Genomic DNA, 17,035 nt, shown 5'->3' with positions numbered 1-17,035 from the left:
CAGGATTCTAATTCCTAGGGCAAAACCCTTTACACACACACACACACACACACACACACACACACACACCATTTAAAGCATGCTTGGCAAATAGGGTACAACTCATTTGCCATCCGGAATGTCTGGTAGCATGTGCCTGGAGTGCTCTACTGAGAAGGATTCCACAGCATAGCAAATGAGAGAAGGCTGCCATCAATTAGTAACATGTGCTGGGGTAGAAAAGTGGGGAACAGCTGCGTTGGTGACCTGCCGCCCGGGATAACCTGTGCCCTTTCCTGAGTCTGGCTTCCCTTGCCTTGAGAGACTCCAGAATTATACCTGGAATCTTGGAAAATTCCATGAGAGGGCAGAGGCTCTGGGATGTTACCTGTAAAGTGGAAATAATGCCCACCAGGTCCAGCTGTCCTGAGGATCATAGATGATGTGTATTTGGCACCTGGAATGAGGGCTGGCACATAGTAGGGGCACAATAAATGGTGGTTCCCATTACGTATTACCCAAACTGTAAGCTACAAAGATGAAAACCGCTACCTGGTATTGTCAGATTATGGAATTTTATGATGCTACAATTCCATTTTGAGCGCTCAATGATTTTGTCAACATGACATGTTAATAGTAGCCTGTTACCCCAAGAGGCCCACGCTGGTGAAGGAAAGGGGATATTAAGAGAGGCTCTTTCCCTCACGGGCACTCAGCCCTCTTGAGACCAACTCAATACATCACCCAGGGCTTGAATGCAGCCTCCTAAGCACTAACCCCAGATGTTTCTAGGCACCCCAAGTGTCAAATCCAGAAGACAAAAGTCCTCTAGTGGCCTTTTAAATTAAACCACAGCCAGTTAATCTGGGATAGAATGATCTCCTTAAGAAACCCACATATTTTATAAAATATAATCTGCATGGATTATCAAAGTGGATTTTCTTTTCAATTCCCATTACATCGGGTGGTGACTGATCACGGCCAGCAACACAGAAGGAGCCTGAAGTTTAAACTTTGGGCTCAGGCAAACATTTCACAGTGTCACTTAGTTTTTGCTCATTCGCTCTATGTTCACCGAGCACTTCTGATGTGCAGGGCCCTGCTCTGGGTCCCGGGATCCAGCAGTGAATGAGCCAGGCATGCTCCCTGCCCTCTAATTGGGAATAAAAAGAAAACAAAATAATTACAGATTGTGATCTCTGCTGTGAATGAGTCAGATAATATGCTGAGACAGAGACTAGCAGGGGAGACCCGCTTTACAGAGGTACTTTAATTTTTTGTCTTCTGGTTTTTGGTTGACCTTCTCATGAGATGTAAGCACATGAAGGCAGGATATAGTCTGTCATGGTCACGTTCCCAGAACCCAGTACAGTACCTGGTACCTAGCCAACTCCCCCAGAAGAGCATTTCTTGATATTTGTTGTTGTTGCTGTTGTTGATGCCCTTGGCCCTGCTCCCTTTGAGAAGCTTGTCTTCCTTACCAATTACCCAACTTCAGGGAGGCGGGGCACAGGTAGAAGGAATGGAGGGAACCAAAGAGGCACCCATTCTGCCAGCCCAGCACAGCCCTTCCTCTGTACATCAGAAGACATGGACAGATGACCTGGGGGAGTTCCTAGACAGGAAGGACACTGTGTGTGAAACACCTGCATTTACACACTTGGTTTCACGGGTTCTCAGCCTATTTGAAGACCCACAGACCCACCATGTTATTCTTGTCAAATTTACTGAAGCGAATGCACAGTCTACTCCCCTTTCAACCATGAAAAACAAAGCGCCTTGGGTGAGCTCAGTGACTGTGCTGTAGTCTGGGCTCTCTGATTTGGGCACATAACTTTAAACCCCAGTGCCCAGTGCTGAGCAGTAGGTCAATGAATAGTTTCTGAATGAGTGACTAAAAAAAGAATAAATAAAGGAGGCCAGTGTTCTTGAGGTGACACCCTCCCCTTCCGCTAACCACCTGGCTGCCAAAATTAAATCAAAACCTCAAAAGCAAAGATCACTGAAGGCTGAAATTCTTCAACCTCAAATTTCCTTGGAGACTCAAAACATACAAGTTCAAGCTACGATTTTTGCTTTTCAAATAAGAGAGTTTCTCCTCACCAGCAGGGGAATTTATTTTCCTTAAAATATATAGACACGTTAAAAAAAAATACAGCTGTTCAGACATTGGTCCAAGTGGGATACTGGTGATTTCCACTCCTCCTGTGAGAAGGAACGTCTGTTCAAGGGTGAGGCACACCCACGACCAGGCAGCATCCATGCACCGCCCTGAACAGCAAACAGCACGAGCACTCGGCCTCCGTGCTTTAGGAGCAAGGAATCCAGGACTGATAATACCTCAACCGAAATGAAACACCCTGCTGAACCTAACCATAAATGAACTTAACGGGCACCTGAACCCTTTGTCTGAACACCTATCTGAGGCAGGGAGGAAAGGCAGTTACAGAGGGGAATGTATGGGAACAAAGGGTGTGAGTGTACCATCTGATTCCTTAGCCCCGTGGGTTTCCTATTTGATGCAGACACTTTCTAGAAGTGCTTAGGTGCTGGAAAAACCTTCTCACGCTTCTTGGATCAAAAGACAACCAGGAGGCTCTTTGTTAATTTGCAACAGGGCCAAGTCTTCTGTATATGTGGATATGAGTTCTGATGGAGATACAGGTGTCTCTGGATGGATGAGGTGGACTCTGTCTGAGACTCATTACTGGTGACACCATCCACTTTCACGATGCATCACTGTTCTCCAGGCCACTCTATGACTATCTCCTTTTAGGCTTGCCTACCTTCTGACAGCGCAAGGCAGACATCTAAATCTCATCAGTGGGACTTCCCTGGTGGCGCAGTGGTTAAGAATCCGCCTGCCAGTGCAGGGGACATGGGTCCGATCCCTGGTTCGGGAAGATCCCACATGCCGCGAAGCAACTAAGCCCGCACACCACAACTACTGAGCCCGTGCTCTAGAGCCCATGAGCCACAACTACTGAAGCCCGTGCTCCGCAACAAGAGAAGCCACGGCAATGAGAAGCCCGCGCACCGCAACAAAGAGTAGCCCTGGCTCGCTGCAACTAGAGAAAGCCCGTGAGCAGCAACGAAGAGCCTATGCAACCAAAAATAAAAAATTAAATTTAAAAATAAATAAATAAATAAATAAATAAATCTCATTAGTAAATGGTCCGGGAACAATTACTTTTTCTGTGCTTCTGGGTCAGGTTCTCTGCAAGGAGAAATGACCCTACCTGTCCTCAGCTGATGGATTTGCAGAAGAGCTGGCCCTGGGTCCAAACCTATCCTTATTCCTACTAGGCTCAGGTTCCATTCCCTCTAGACCCAAATCTTGGGATCCTTTGAGGTTTTGAGTCTTAGAATCAAAGGAGAATCACCTTCCAGTATACAGGTGGAGGGAAGTGGATGCTGGAACTGGGTGTCTGCTATGAGTCAAGCACTGTGCTCACTGTTTAAAGGACGGTTCCTTTTCAGCTTCTCCTTAGCCCAGCCTAAGTAAGCATGGTGGTGTTCATTTGTACAGAGAAGAACACTGAAGCCTAGGAAAGCTTTAGCGACTTGCTCAAGGTCACAAAATCAGTAAATGCTGGAGAGGGAGGTTTTCTCTACGCCAGCCTGCTTCCCAAACCACTGATCCTCCTGCCATCCAGTGCTAATTCTTTTTAAATATTGTTTAAAAACAAAGTGTGTTTTACTTAAATTAATATAATAAATAGTATAAAATAAATTTAAATATTTATTTAAAACAATGTGTGTCTTACAACAATATAAAAAGGCTCACAAGGCATTTACTACATACCTCAAAGAAATAAAGAGCTTAAATGAGACAGACCTGAGTTCAGAATCCAGCTCGATCATTTCTCCTTGGTGTGACCTTGGGCAAGTTGCTCTCTATCCCTTTATTCACTCAACAAATATTTATCTAGGATCTACTACAGGCCAGGCAGGTTCCAGGTGTGTGAGATATCTAAGTGTCTATAAAATATTTCTGTAAACTTTGATTTCTTCATCATAGGGTTATTTGAAGGATTAAAGCAGAAAAAATATTTAGAACAGGGCCGGGCATATGGCAAGAGATAAAAAAATGATAATTATTATTGCTACCGTGCTTATTACCATAATTACTATTACTACTATTGTCATTGCTGCTTTGTAGTTACGTTGAGAGGCAGGCAAGGGGGGTGGTGGTACTAGAGATGGGGGATCCTTCAGGATGATGGATAAGAGACTTGGGATGCAGCCTGACCCTCCTCTAGCTACCCACATCACACAGGGTTATAAACGGATGCTCTCTGGATACCTTCAGTCACGTTTGCAGTGTGTTGTTCCCACTTCTGAAACAAAGACAGGGCAAGTGCAAGGCCTGACTTAATTTTAAATGGCTGAGATTGAATTGATTAGTGTCGGAACAGCCCTGTGATTTAATCACAGGGCTTTTCTATTTAATAACCAAGTGACCAGAGCAGCAAAAATGCACTGATGGAGAGAGTGCAGCTCCTGACTTGACAGCAAATGGCCCCTGATTAGTCATTTGTAATTATTAAATTCAAACCAGATCTCAAACCTTTTTGATTTATCTCTTTGCTGGCAAACAGCTTTGGTGGTTTCAGAGGCTTTGATGAGGCCTTTCATCTGCACCTTCTTTAGGGAGACATTAGCAAAAGGATTTTGTGTGCTTGTACTTGCCCTTAGCTGGAACTTGACTCACTAAACTCATGCTCGAGCAGGGAGAGGATCCACATTTCATCTCTCCTCTGTCTCAGCTTCAGGACTGAGTAAGAGAATTGAGAGGGACCCCCTACTCCATTTTTAATACCTTAGTTTTAAAATATCCTCCCTTTTCCAGCATCCAGGAACCGTGATCCTTTTTTCTAGACTCTTCGATGTGCTTACGGGGTAGAAAACCCGGAAATCATGGTGCTCTCTGAGCTGCTGGTAAATAAATCTTAACTAACATAATATGCAATTTTGTGCTCAGATGCCATTAACTGTGGTTTAAAGATGCTAGGTGGGCTCTAAGGTTATATTTGTGGGTTCACGTCCTCGTCATGCCACTTATTTGTTATAGAAACTTAAGCACATCACTTCGCCTCTCTGAACCTCAGTTTCCTTGTCTATAAAATAACTCAGGTTATCGTGAGAGTTAAATAGATCACAATGCCTGGCACATAGTAACATCTCAGTACTAGCTATCACTAGTAGTAGCAGCAATAACAGCAGTAACGGCAAGTGAGAGCAGGCACCAGAGGGAAAAAAACATGGAGAAAATTCCTATAATGTATAAAAGTGTACCCATTAACTTGATTTTGGCAAATCAGGAAAAGCCCCAATGATTGCTTTTGGCCACAGAACACCTGGCCTTTAGCTTGTTGGGAAGCAGAGATGAGGTCACCTTGGCCAAGGAAAGGTCTCTCTCTCCCATGGGAAGGAAAAGATGCTCAACCAGGCAAGTGAGAGGCCGGGGAGACCCAGCCGGCCTGCCAGTGCCACCACCAGCCCTGAAATCAACAGCAGCCAGATTCACTCTCATCCCACAAACATTTACAAACCACTTTTCCCTCTAAAACACTCAAGGCCAGAGGAGCAGGAGAGAAGACAGAAAACTTGTCTATCCAGGGCAGAGCACTGGCAAGTATATTTTCCAGAATGATTGCTCCAGAAAAACTCCATTATGGGCACTCATCTAAAGTGGGAAAGGGGGCTTATCTTCACAAAGGTTTTCAACAGTGGAATTTGACAAGAAGCACAAAATCTAATTAAACAGAGCACTTTTTTTCTAAGCCTTCTAATAATTACTATTAATTATTTTACATTGTTTTCTTCCAATCTCAGGTGCACTGAACTGGATTAATCACAATCCTTGGTTCATAACACACTATTATCACTGGTGCTTCCCTGGCCCTCCTTTATTTGCTAATTCACTTATTTTTACCAGCATAATGAACTCTTATTTATTAAAATTATTCCCATACAGAACTGTCTGAGGCCCTTATCAACAAAAATATTACCCATATAGTTTAGGGAATGTCTAAATAATTGCTTAATTTCTAAGGAATTACTCCATGTAACCAAACAATTTAGATGGTCCAACTGTACAATTCAGATTCAAATGTGTTTATTGCCCATGATAATATCGGGAACCTGACTTTACAAGGAGAGTTCTTAGTGCTTCACTCATGTTTGGCTGGGTTCCTGCCTTTTCCTATCTAGAGAGACCCCAGTGCTGGTAATGCCTTAGCAGCCACAGCACCCCATGCATTCCTGAGCAGCACCCCAAATACTAGCAGGCAGGCAATCATCCACAGGAAGAGAAAGGCTTCCCTTCGGCCACTGGTCTCTGGATCATCTACTCCTGGGGGCAACTTTCCACACAAAGCAGAGATGGAACACGCTGGAGAAATGGACTGCACCTGCTAAGCCACTCTGTAAATCCTGACAACTGATCAGAACATTCCTTTAAATAAAAAAAAGGATTCCCTGGTAGAACTAGTTGGTGTTGTCTAACCAGACTAGAACTCACAACCTGAGTTGCTAAAGCTCAGTTTCTTTATGGCATATTCTGGCTGCCAGAAGGAGTCCCTTCCTTCCCTCCCTCCTTCCCCTTGCTGGGTTTAAAACAACGATCTATTAAGAATCCACTGCATGCTGAGTGCTTTCCGTATATTATACCTAATCCTTACAGCTTGGACAAAGAAGTTATTACACACGAGGAAACTGAGGCTTAAACAGTTTAAATGACTTGATTAAAACTGCTCTGTGAGTGGGCGAACAAAGCCAGGATTTGATATCATATCCAGCTAATTGTGTAGCTGATACTGCTGGCCCACATCCCCTGAGCAGTCACCATTCCCTGGCATGTTTCGGCTTTCTAGAGGCCAGAAATGCTTGGGTGTTAGTATCACCAGGAGCAGCCCTCAACCCGTGATGAACTGGAGTTGGTAGGGAAACACCCCAGCTTCCTAAAGCTGGACGGGACAACTCGGAGGTACAGTCTCTCTCAGCCTTGACTATGCATTGGAATCACCAGGGGAGTTTAAAATGCTCCGGGGTCCTGACTTCTGCTATCCAGGGATTCTGAACAACAGGAGTTGCAGAAGCTCCCCAGGTGAGTCTATTGTGCAGCAAAGTTTGAGAATCGCTGCCACACAGTCTCCTAGAGGTCCTCAGCAGGATTGAGCCCCAGTTGCCCACAGAGCTAACCTGTTCATGATCACACGCTGTAATGGCTTCCTTCCCTTCCCTGTTTCTCTTGCCCACTCCCTCACCAGTGCTTCTGGGGATCACCTCCCAAATCAACTACTCACACTTGTATCCGGGTCTGCTTCTAGGGCACGGAACCTAAGACAAGCTGAACGTGGCTCTGTGCTTCTAAAACTAGCAGTGTACTAGGAGGCAGGTAAAGCCACAGAACAAAAATGGTCCGTCAACTTGACTTTGTGGGAAGCCATGCAAGCCATTATTTGTATATTTTAACAAGAATGTAATAATGTCAATTTACATGAGTGTTTAAAGATAAGGCTGGGAAGAAATTTAAAGTTGAACGACCTTCACATTGACTGTCCCTTGTGAAAGACACAGAAAGGGCTGAGTCTGCTTCCTCTCTGATCAGAGGTTGGGAAGAGTCCAGGAAGCCAGAGAGAGTCAGAGCTTCTACTTCTCCAGGCTTCGCTTCACAGTCTATCCACACACTCCTCCAGCAGAAAGGAGTCTCAACAAGACTAATAGGAGGCTTTTGTCATTTGGTTCCTAATCAGCGACCAAGTGCTTTAAGCACAAGCCCTCAGGGCTAACAGGAGCAGAACCATTTTCACAATGTTACTTTTTTGTATCTCTATTCACCAGGTGAGGTTCATCCTTGCATGGAGAGATTAGACATGCAAATTTTAAATTAAGGTGAGAAACAACAATTTAAATAGGGATTTAATTAGAGTTTTAAGATGGAAGGTTGGTTTGATTTTTTTTGATCTCCTTGACTGGGTGGGAACATCGGTACTGCTGGAGACTTGCAATCAAGAGCCTTAGAGGTGTCAAGGCAGAATGTCATCATCATTTAACCTGTCCCTAGATACTGCAGGCAGAAGGATTAGGTTATATAACCAAAGAAAACTTTCCGGAAGATACTTTGACAATATCTATCAGTAAAATAGTTGGTAGGAATAATGGTGGGATAGTCATGGATATACTTTTACCAAGATCCACACACAAGGATGTTTACTGTAGCACTGTTTATAAGTAGCAAAATACCGGAAACAAAATGTCCACCAAAAGAAACTGGTTAAACAAAACTATGGTCCATCCATATAATATGAAATACTATGCAATTAGAAAGAATAGTGTAGAGCTACACAATGTATGGAAGGTCCTCCAGGATATATTGAGTAATAGTAATAATAATAATAATAAAATTGTATGCACAGCATGTTTCCTACTGTGTCAAATTCTTAAAATTAGAAGAGGAAAATACATACATATCTATATCTATCTATTTACATATACATACATACATCCCGTTATACGAATCAAATTTCTTTCTGTAAGGAAGCACATGTAGTGTTCATTGGAGACAGAGCCTGGGGTAGGAGGAAGGAGACTATCACTTTTTATTTGGTGCTATCATATACTTATATACCCTAAGCATGTGTGTGTATATATATATATATATATATATATATACACACACACATACACACACACATACACACCCATTATAGGCTATCTAGGTACTGGGACAACTGCCTTTTTATTTAGTGGCTGTTATTTCCTTCTTTATGTCTCTGTACTAAAGAAAGAAGGCACACCTAAAGTTTTTTAAAATAGATGCACATAGGTAGATTGGAATTGGAGGCATCAGAATGAATTCATGGTTACACATACACACATATTCGTGCAATGACACCCTAGTAGCAATGAACACACCCAGTGCCCAGATCTTGGTTTCTAAGTACCATTCTCCACTAAAAGGACCCAGAGCTCTTTGGAGAAAAGGCTGATTTTAGGGCTGGGGTAGGGAAAATACAAGATGAGCCTGGAACATGTTTATGTATCAAAAGTAATGAAGTACTCTAAGAATGATGGATGAGGCACCAGCTTATAGGGCTCTCACTAGCCAAAACAGAGATCCATGACCCCATAATATAAATAAATAAATATAATATATATGATTTAAATAAATGAATAAATAAATGGTGAAGGGACACCTCTTTTGTATAGAACACTAATAAACATAGAAGGGATGATGGAGTTAAAAAATGATCGATGGATGCTAAACTAGTGGGTTAACATTTCATGAGGGATAGGACTCTTCCACAGTTTCAATTTACTTGTAATTTAAAAAGGGAAGAATTGTAACTTTACAATAGAGAAATTTAGAAAATGCCGCCTGAACTAAGTAACCAAAGCTAATGTCACCAATACCGGTACAAACTGATACCGTGTATCCTCTGATGTGATACACAGAGGAAGACACCATATCACTTCTGTCATATTCCTGTGAAAAATGCACAGCTTAAAAAAAGTATTCTTCCATCACTCCAGATATTTTTTTAAAATGCATAATCCAAAGATAGTCATGGAGAAACATCTAATAAACTCACATTGAGGGAAACTGTACAACCTAACTGGTTTCTACTCTTCAAAACTGTCAAAATCAAGAAACACCAAAAAGGCCTGGGGAACTGTTCCAGATTAAAGGAGACAAAAGAATATGTGACAATAAATGCAATGCATGATCCTGAACTGGACTCTAGACCAGGAATAACAACAGCTATAAAATACATTATTGTGACAGTTGGCAAACTTTAAAAATGAATGGTGGGGGCTTCCCTCATGGTGCAGTGGTTAAGAATCTGCCTGCCAATACAGGGGACACGGGTTCGTGCCCTGGTTCAGGGAGATCCCACGTGCCGCAGAGCAACTAAGCCTGTGTGCCACAACTACTGAGCCTGCGCTCTACAGCCCGCAAGCCACAACTACTGAGCCCAAGCGCCACAACTACTGAAGCCTGCGTGCTTAGAGCCCGTGCTCCGCCACAAGAGAAGCCACCGCAATGAGAAGCCCGCGCACCGCAACGAAGAGTAGCCCCTGCTTGCCGTAACTAGAGAAAGCCCACATGCAGCAACGAAGACCCAACACAGCCAAAAATAAAATAAATAAAATAAATAAATTTAAAAAAAAAGAATGGTGGAGGAGTTAATCTATTTTGTCAACGTTAAATTTTCTGCTTCTGATAATTATACTGTGTGAGGATGCTCTTGTTCTTACACTGAAGTATCTGGGGCTAAAGGGGTGTAATGTCTGCAATTCATTCTCAAATAGGAAGAAAAATAATTTACATTTATATGTTAAATATATATATTCTATATCTCTATCTATCTTTAACTATCCATATCTATTTATCTATCTATCTATCTATCTATCTATCTATCTATCTATCTATCTATCTATCTATCTATCTAGAGACTGATACACAGAGAGAGATACAGAGAAAGCAAATGTAAACAATCAGTGAAGGGTGGGTAAAGAGTATTCAGAAGTATCTTATTTTAGACTTGCAACTTTTCTATAAGTTTGAAATAACACTAAGTTGCCAAAAGTAAAATAAGTTCACAAATAAGCTCCACACTCTCACTGCTCCTCAAGAAAAAGACAAGCCCATAGACACTCATTCCTCTTCAAGGCATCTGATATCCACCCATTGCCCAACTCCAGGGGGCCTTAGGCCCTCAGGGCTCAGCTCTGCAGGATCTGCTAAACCTTGGTGCCTGCAGGCTCTGTGATCCTACAAGGGAGTGAGTCTGTCCAGGCACTTCAGCAGAACTTGGTTGGGTATTAGCTGGGACACAATTCCTTAGGCCTGAGAAGAATATAATTTAAGGCTTATTTGATCAAAATAGCTCTCTTCCAAACAAAACTGGAAATTCTCACAAGAGGCTCTTTATTTTTAAAGATGTTTCTCTCAGTAGAAAGAAACAGCTAAAAGGAAAATAACTGTGTAATAGGTAATACCCCTCCCCTCAAAACAATGTACCTGAATATGCCAACAATGTATCTTAATGTAGTTCCTCAGAATGTGGCCTCTGGAAGGACTGGACCTCTCTCCTTGTCCAACTAGAGTTCATTAGCACAAAGGAGGCCACCAGTTTTCAGACTAGTCTTGACAAACTTGAGAAAATGCTCCTGGCAATAGTCTGCAGAGAAGCTGTCAGAACAATAACGTGAAAGTTAGTTACCATTTCTGATGTGGTGTCTGGAAAGATGTCACCTGTGATTAGAGGGACATTTTCCTTCTGCAGCTGTCTCTGAAAGTGGAGGAGGGCCTCATCACAACCCCAAATTATAGGAGAGAGGTAAAGGGCCGCCAAACACCAGGGACATGCAGGTATTCAGGGAATCCTTCCTTCAGCAGCACTATCATGTCCTGTCAAGTTTTGAGTAAAAAAGCAAAAGTTGTGATAAGCCACAAGTGGGCTGCAGGGAGGGGGAAAGGACTTTGTGCTAAATTTTCTAATCCTGAATTTTTGCTTCAAAGCCCATCCCAATCACTTTTATCCTGAGGTCTGAAACTGAGATCTGGATTTTGCAGAATCAAAGCATATTCATACAGCATTTAATCCACTTCCCAGGAAATCAGTGTTTTACTAAGAGTAGAATTCTTTCATGTCCAGAACTTTCCTGGGCATTTCTAAGGCCTAATCCAGCACACAGAAAAAGCTCAACAAATGTTTGTTGACTGACACACATGAACAAATGAACCCAAAATAGCGAATATAAAGCTGTAGAATTTCTTTTCAGAAAGACTAAAACACCAAGATGTGCCATCCATAAAATTCCATTTTTGATTCTGGGACCCACAATATTTCTCATTTCTTGGCAATAGAAATCCAGGGACTTCCCTGGTGGTCCAGTGGCTAAGACTCCATGCTCCCAACGCAGGGGGCCTGGGTTCGATCCCTGGCCGGAGGACTAGATCCCGCATGCGTGCTGCAACCAAGAGTTCTCATGCCGCAGCTAAAGATCCTGCATGCCACAACTGAGACCCGGAGCAGCATGCATGCATGCATGCATAAATAAATAAATAAATAACCCAGGAACAACAAGAGACTCAGATGAATGAATTTCACTCTATAGTTTCATTCATTCAACAAATATTTTATGGAGTACCTATTAGGTGCCAGGCACTGTGCAAGCTGCTGTAGATACATTGCTAACAAAAGAGATATGGTCCCTGCCCTCAGAGGGGACAGAGACGATAAAACAACAAGCAAATAAAAAAGCTAGTTTTAGGGTGTACTAAGTGTTATGAAGAAAGTAGACCAGGGTAATATGAAAGCCTATGAAAGGTGGGGAGGGGTGAAACTACCGGAGAGAGAGGTCAGGGAAGCTTCTCAGAGGAGGAACATTTGAGATGACACCTAAGTGATGGGATGGAGCCAACCAAGCAAAGATGGGGATGGATGGGGAGTTAGAGCTCCTAAAGGCCCCTCATCATTAAAGGTTCAAGTTCTCTCTTTCCACACACAGTCCCTAAAGCCTGTTCTGATTGGCCAATGCCCATGGATGTGTGCTGGTTCCATACGTGGTGCCTGTTCTGATTGGCCAGCGTCCATGAACATGATTGTTTATGTGGAAAAACATCATCTCCTATTAATAAGGATGAGAACTGTAATGAGGCAATTTCCTTTCTCAGTTTATTTGAAGAGAAATTAAGGGTGAATAATTTTACTCATCTGTGTGTTATTGTTAGTCATGAACACGGTCCTGAATTTCTCAAGACTTGTTAGTGTCCCTAAGACCCTGTGAAAAGTCAGGTCTGGTCTACTTTTTTTTTTAAAGGTTGGAAAAATTACTTTATGAAGCCTTAAGAAGCACTGAGTATAATTAAACTGTAGTCCAGAGTTAGATACAATTTAATATAGTTCAGTTCCAAAATTAAAGTTATTGTAGGTGAGACCACGAAATTTCCTAACACGTGATTTTAATACGTTGCGCTAAAATTTCTAAAACAACTCAGAGGAACCAATATTTACAGTAGATGGCATATTTATGAAAAATCTGGCATCACCTGTATTATATACATGTATATATGTGAATATATATAGAGAGAGAGAACCCAAGATTATATGAACTAGGAAACAGATGTTGTATATTTCAACAGCAATACTAGAGTGCAGAGTTTGAGACTAGGATTTATAACATGGGATTTGGAAAAGGAGCAGACATCTTGTTTTTAAAACCTGAAGTTTTTCTCAAGACCCAAGTCAACATTGTAACTGCCACAGAACAGGAAAAAGGGAAGCTTTTCTCGCTTCAATTGTTCATCTGCATCAGAAAGTCCAGTATCCCTGAGACAGGAACCACTGCAATAAGAAGGGAGTGAATAGGTTCTCCCAAAGGAAGACTGTTACTTCATTATGCCTCCTGCCCTGGTCACCAGGAGCAAACTTTGCATTTCCCAACATAATGCTTGGCAGCACCAAGACGTTTCAGTAATGGTTCATCATAAACCCTGCATTCTCCATCTTCGTGAAATAACCTTGTCTCCCATTGAATTTCCTTTTCCTTCCTTTCTCGGGCTCTGCTCTTTGTCTTTCTTCAAGTCTATGCTTGGCTTCATTTGCTGCATCAATGTCTCTGATTTTTAAGTTGAAAGTGACATCCTTCCAAAGGCAGTGGGATTCGTACTCATTCTGTCTTCCAACTTCCTCACTTCCTTCTTGATTACAGGCAACTTCTTGGTATCTATAAAAACTATAAAACTTCCTGTTGAGTATTTTGCATACAGTACACCATTCCGTTCCCCTTCAATTGAGCAGAAAGACTTCTTGTCATTTGGAGAAAAAATCTCAGCAGTAATTCTGTGCTTCTTGCCCCCACAGAAAGGTTTAGTGTGGAAGACGATATTGGCACTTTAGCCAGTTTTGGAACAATTAATATTGCATTCTCCACCTAGTTCCACCCAGGGGACTGTAAGGATAGACCTTCCATAACCATTGGGGAAGGTGAGAATGTAACGTTCATCAGGGTCTAGACATGAGACACAGCCCTGTCCTATGTTGTGCACCCCAATTGACATCCCAGGGAATTGTGATTTGGTCCAGATATGAGCATTGAATTGTATCTTCTTGTTAAAACACTCAGCATAAAAGGCTGAAACTGATGGATGATGGGAAACCTGCTCAGCCACGAATGTTACGCTATTCTTGGAAACCCAGGGAACTGGTCCTTCTGAAACTAGCTCCACATTCTCTTCAGTATCATTGGTAATGTCCAGTGACACTGAAAGATCTCGCCCAGAATGGGGTTGTATGGCTTTTTGGCAACTGATCCTTTCCTTCCTGCGTGAAAGGCTGAGAGGTACCATTTTACAACCTGAACCATTCAGTCTCTGGCATCCTTCTGGTCACTAATACTCACAAACAGGTCCGGATGTGCAAAAAAGTCTGCATACATTTCTAAAAGAGATCTTCTTTCAAGAGTAAATGTTGGAAGAACTACCTTAGTAATAAGATCCATTCCAAGCCTAACCTGTGACAACAGATACATGATAACACTCTTGTGCTCTTCCACCAACCCTGCCTCCCCTTCATCATCTCTCTCATCATGTGAATAGAAAAGGTCAGCATCACTTGTTCCATTGGACATGGAAGAATTAAGTGATTCCGTGGTATCTGGGCGCTTTAGACTATTTCCTGAGCTGCCGTGTATCAAGACTGAGGCAGAACCAGAGGAATCCATTAAGTGCTGTGGGGATGAGCCACTCTGATGGAATTCAACCGCATTATGGAATTCATCTTCACTGCTAGAATAAGAGAACTCCAGGACTGTGTTTGGAGACAAGTTGGCATGGCTTGGAGAAGTCAGACTGCTACTAGGTGGTGAGTGCCCAGTGCCTGTACTATTTGGTGTTGGAGTCTGATGATGTCCCAAGGTAGTAGCTAATACAGGTCCAACTGGTAGAGAAGATGGACGCTCTGCTCTGACTTACACAACTGAGTGGGTTCTGGAGGTAAGACAGTCTGGGAGGGCATTGTGTTGATCACAGGTTCCAAGGGACTAGGTTGATATATTGCATCTATAGGATTAATAGTACTTTTAGTGATCTGCAGCAACACAATGCAGTGTTTAATTGATTCTACCATGCTATTTGCTGTCTCTTTGAGAGTTCCAATTTTCTTTCTCTGTTCATCACCTTTGCAGTTTTGAAGTTTGTCATCAAAAAGCTTTAACTGTTCTATCAAGATTTGTAGGTAAGCATCAGTCTCTGTAAGTTTCTTATCAAAGTCTTGGACACCGGGAACAAATCCTGAATCCAAACCTCCGCAAGTAGCCGTCAAGCCAAGGCCCCCACCCTCTGTGCCTCCAGAGGAGGGAGCCGAGGGCTGCTTCCGGGCACCCCCTCTTCTCCCCTCCTCCGCCGGATCACTGGGCTGATGCCTGGTCTACTTCTCGTCTCTAACCTCATTCCCTTTGCTCTGCGCTCCATCCTCCCATAATCCCAATTCCTCTTTCCCCATGTTTCCTCTGCCTGGAACCCTCTTTCCTCCCCTTTTTCTCTCAGCCAACTCCTCCTCATCCTTCAGATATCAGCCTGACATCCAAGATAGCTCCAAACCAGATTAAATCTCCCAGTTATGGCCTCTCAGCCTCATGTGCCTCCTCTTTGTTGTACTGACCCTATTAAAATGTTACCCTTTACTTGTGTGATAACTTGGTTAACGTCTGTCTCCTCCCTCAAGCTAAGTTCAATGAATGCGGAAACCAGATCAAGTTCACTTACTGTGGTACTTCTAGCGCATTCCATTATGTGGGCACATAGAGTATAAAGCTTTGCCGTCACCATCTTGAAATTCTTAACTTTTTAAACAAGGGACCTGAATTTTCATTTTTCACTGGCCCCTGCAAATTACGTAGTCGGTCTTGGGAAGGAAAGAATGTATAGGGGCTCTTCTGTGACGAATACTCATTCTGATGCCACCATCCCTAAAAACCCAAAGCAAGTTTGACTACCAAGCATTGATTCGTTCAAATATTAAACAAATATTTATTGGACGTTATGTGCCCACATAGTGGAGCCCTGCTGAGTGCAGAGCTCTGTCCATGAAGGTGGCCCTCTTCTTGCCTTCCTCTTGAATTTCTTGATCCCATGCCAATTAAAGATGCTTCTGACTTCTTGTGGGATATATCTCACCCTGGACTTCACCACTCTCTGAACAATCTATTGATAGGTTTCACAGGACAGGACCTCCCTGGCACGGGCCCAACCCTGAAGATAAGAAGTACTTTCCCCATTAGAACTTCAGTCCTGCCTTCAACCTGCCAATAAGACTCAGGCCAAAACAGAAACTTCATCTTGCTGAAGTACTTTTTTAATCTCCCTAATTTTAAAGCCCTGGCTCTCCTCAGGATATTGTAAAAGGTTTGCCAGAAAGTGGCTCTCTGAGTCTGGCAATACTTGCCTGCTGCATTTTAGCCTGGGCTCATCACTGATGCATCAACAAACACTTACTTTCAGTAGCCACAGACTGTGCTGCTCCACTCACTGGATAGCTCAGACTGACAAACAACTGACAAGTGCCACACAGTAAATTAAATTCACAGGCAAATTTGGAAACACTAAGTTTGTTAGCAAATTGTAATACCATATTGAAAGGGGAACAGCAAAAATGGAAAACGATGTTACTCATCAGAACAGAGTATCACCAATATGTTAGGGAAAATGGCAGAGAGAGCTGAACACCAAGAATCTCAATATATTTTTGAACTTTAAAGAAAGAAAAGTGATGTTGCTTTACACCATTTGGATATATACCTTGGGGTACTGTTTCCCAAAGGATCAGTCTGGTACCTTGTGATTTGTAAGATCATTTTAGGCAGTATGCTTACCAGCTGCCTTGGTTTGGGCTCCCCCCAAAGCAGATCCTGGGTAAAGATTTAGGTATAAGCTGTTTACGTGGGAGGTGATCCCCAGGAAGAACTGGTGGGGAGTGGGAAAGTGAGGTGGCAAAAGGAGGGAGGCCACAAAAAGCTGTAAAGCCACCAGGTTACAGCTGTG

At 42.7% G+C, this 17,035-nt stretch overlaps 1 protein-coding gene and 1 pseudogene across 4 annotated transcripts in view; both read right to left on the bottom strand.

Annotated features, from left to right (window-relative positions):
- ARHGEF3 (Rho guanine nucleotide exchange factor 3) overlaps positions 1-17,035 on the bottom strand; it is a 310,194-nt gene that overhangs the window by 144,349 nt on the left and 148,810 nt on the right. The gene's annotated exons all lie outside the window — the stretch shown is intronic.
- On the bottom strand, positions 13,411-15,302 carry LOC137773238 (oxysterol-binding protein-related protein 9 pseudogene; annotated as a pseudogene).

Source organism: Eschrichtius robustus, chromosome 12 (assembly GCF_028021215.1).
Source record: "Eschrichtius robustus isolate mEscRob2 chromosome 12, mEscRob2.pri, whole genome shotgun sequence".
Lineage (NCBI taxonomy): Eukaryota > Metazoa > Chordata > Mammalia > Artiodactyla > Eschrichtiidae > Eschrichtius > Eschrichtius robustus.
The sequence above is the reverse complement of the archived record's forward strand: the minus strand, read 5'-3'. Positions and strand labels throughout refer to the sequence as shown.